The sequence below is a fragment of the Orycteropus afer genome, unplaced genomic scaffold, assembly GCF_000298275.1.
Source record: "Orycteropus afer afer isolate SDZICR_OR568_19922 unplaced genomic scaffold, OryAfe1.0 scaffold00336, whole genome shotgun sequence".
Classification (NCBI taxonomy): domain Eukaryota; kingdom Metazoa; phylum Chordata; class Mammalia; order Tubulidentata; family Orycteropodidae; genus Orycteropus; species Orycteropus afer.
The window spans coordinates 2837928-2840794 of record NW_006921923.1 but is presented as its reverse complement, the minus strand read 5'-3'; positions in this window follow the sequence as shown (position 1 = coordinate 2840794).

The window sequence follows — 2867 nt, the reverse complement described above, 5'->3', positions numbered from 1 at the left end:
TTCATCAGTACCTTGATTACTTCCATTTCATGTTTCACAGATATTGAAAAATTGTTTTGTCTAGTTGCAAATGAACCAGTGACCTAGTGTTTCCCGATACCTGTGTGCCCACTGTATTTGCTACTTGATATTCAGAAGTAGATCTTCAATTTCAAGCAGTTCACTGGTAATTTCATTTCTATTCAACAACCACCTACCAATGTACCAGGCACTGTACTGGGGATACAGAGAAGAGATTCCTGCATACATAGATTTGTATAACATGACAAAATGTATCAAAGCACACTGACAAAGGAAGAACAATGTGGGAAAACAAAATCCAAAACACTAAGGCAAATTTCTTGGTATTCTTGACACCTGATAATAATACTAATGACAGGACTTTGTAAGTGGACAATTTAATTCAGAAGGAAAAACCCTGCTACTAGACAAAAATAGACTCCTGTCTATGGTGCAGGGCCTAAAGGATTTGACTGCTAACCAGACGGTTGGAGGTTTTAACCCCCCAGCCACACTGCAGAAGGAAGACTGGGCAATCTATTTCCGTTAAGATTGACCACCACAGAAATCTAATGAGGGTAGCTATGAGTCAGAATTGACTTGATGGCAATGGGTTTGGTTTGAGGTTTTTTTTTTTTTTTTTTTTTTTTCTTTTTGGTCTCCCACCTTTAGACTATCCTGACTGATTAAATTTATTGATTGAATTGATTAATTTAGTAAACATTTATTGAATCTTGGCTTTGTACACACAATGTAATGGCAAAGTAGTAACGGTCTGAGAAGCCTCAAGGCTGCCGGGATATATTGGCCTAATCTCTGAAACCCAAGCTTGGAATGGAAAAGTTGTTTGATGTAGCTGTAGAGTGAAAACCAGGCACACAGAAGTGCCTGGTAAGTGCACATGGAAGTGCCTTGTGAGTCCATCTGAGAACATGGTTTGGGTCAAATTAGGCAATGTACCTGTGTACTGGGGCAGTGACCTATCCTTAGGCTTTTCACCTTCTGATTTCCAGGATTCCTCTTCAGTTTTTAGACTTGACCCTGAGTCTTTTAGGGAAGGCTTAGGGGGGAAAAAAACACACTGCCATCAAGTTGATTCTGACTCATAATGACCCTATAGGACAGAGTAGAACTGCCCCATAGCATTTCCAAGGCTGTAAATCTTTACAAAAGCAGACTGCCTCATCTTTCTCTCACAGAGCAGCTGGTAGATTTGAACAACTGAACTTTTGGTTAGCAACTGAATGTCTTAACCACTGTGCCACCAGAGCTACTGCTATTGTTGTTATGTGCCATCGAGCCGGACCTGACTCATAGCGACCCCTCCTTGGGTTTCCGAGGCGGTATCGCTATGGAAGTAGATTGCCTAACCTTCCTTCTGAGGAATGCCTGGTGGGTTTGAACTGCCAGCCTTCTGGTTAGCAGTGAAGTGCCTTAGGCACTACGCTACCAGAGCTCCCACCAGAGCTCCTAAGGAAGTCTTAATATCCTTATAATGTGGTGGATTTCTCATATGGAACTGCAAGGCCCTGAATAGCCAAAATAACCTTGGAGGGGGGGAAAAAGGAAAGAAAGAACAAAATAGGAACATTCACTTTTCCTGAGTTTAAAATATACTATGTTGTTGTTGTTCTGTGCCATCAAGTTGGACCCAACTCATAACGACCCCTCCTTGGGTTTCCGAGGCGGTATCACTACGGAAGTAGATTGCCCAACCTTCCTTCCGAGAAGTGGCTGGGGGGTTTCAACCGCCAGCCTTCTGGTTAGCAGTCAAGTGCCTTAGGCACTATGCTACTGAGCTCCTAAAATATACTATAAAGCTATGATAATCAAAACAGTCTGGTACTGGTATAAGGATAGACATATAAAACCAAAAAAAAAAAAAAAACTCACTGCCGTCAAGTCGAATCCTACTCATAGCGACCCCTCCTTGGGTTTCCGAGGCGGTATCTCCACGGAAGTAGATTGCCCAATCTTCCTTCTGAGGAGTAGCTTGTAGGTTTGAACCACCAGCCTTCTGGATAGACATATAGACTGATGGAATAGAATTGAGAGTTCAAAAATAAATCCACACATCTATGACCAATTGATTTTTGACAAGAGTGCCAAATCCTTTCAGTGAGGAAAGAAGAGTCTCTTCAACAAATATTGCTGGGACAACTGTATGTCCACATGCAAAACAATGAAGTTGGACCCATACCTCACATCATATATGATAATTAATTCAAAATGGATCAATGATCTAAATACAAGAACTAAACCATAAAACGCCTATTAGCCAAAATGTAGGGGTAAAACTTCAAGACTTTGTTTTTGATAATGTAATCTTAGATATGACACTAAAACCATGAACAACAAAAGAAAAAATAGATAAATTGGATTTCATTAAAATTATAGATTTTTGTGCATCAAAATGCTTTCTCAACAAAGTGAGGAAACAACCTACAGAATGGGAGAAAATTTGGGAGAACTATATATTTGATAAAAGGTAATATCCAGATTATATAAAGAATTCCTACACCAAAGCAAGAACAACAAAAAGCAACCCAATCAAAAAATGGGCAAAAGACTTAAACAGACATTTCACCAAAGGAGAAATACAATCTGAACAGTCTCATCCATGCACAATTCTATGTTTGAGCACAAACCTCTCTTCCATGCTCTAGGCCTATATATATATGACTGCTTAATGCTTAAGAATGTCTCCCTGTTTATTGACAGATAGCTCAAGCTCAGTGTATCCAAAACTGAAATCATTTTCTGCACACACATAGAAAGTGGTATTTTCCATGTGTGGCAGTTATATTTGTGTGTCAACTTGGCTGGGCCTGGTTGAGTGGCCGGGCAGCTGGTGGTAGTTATTCCCC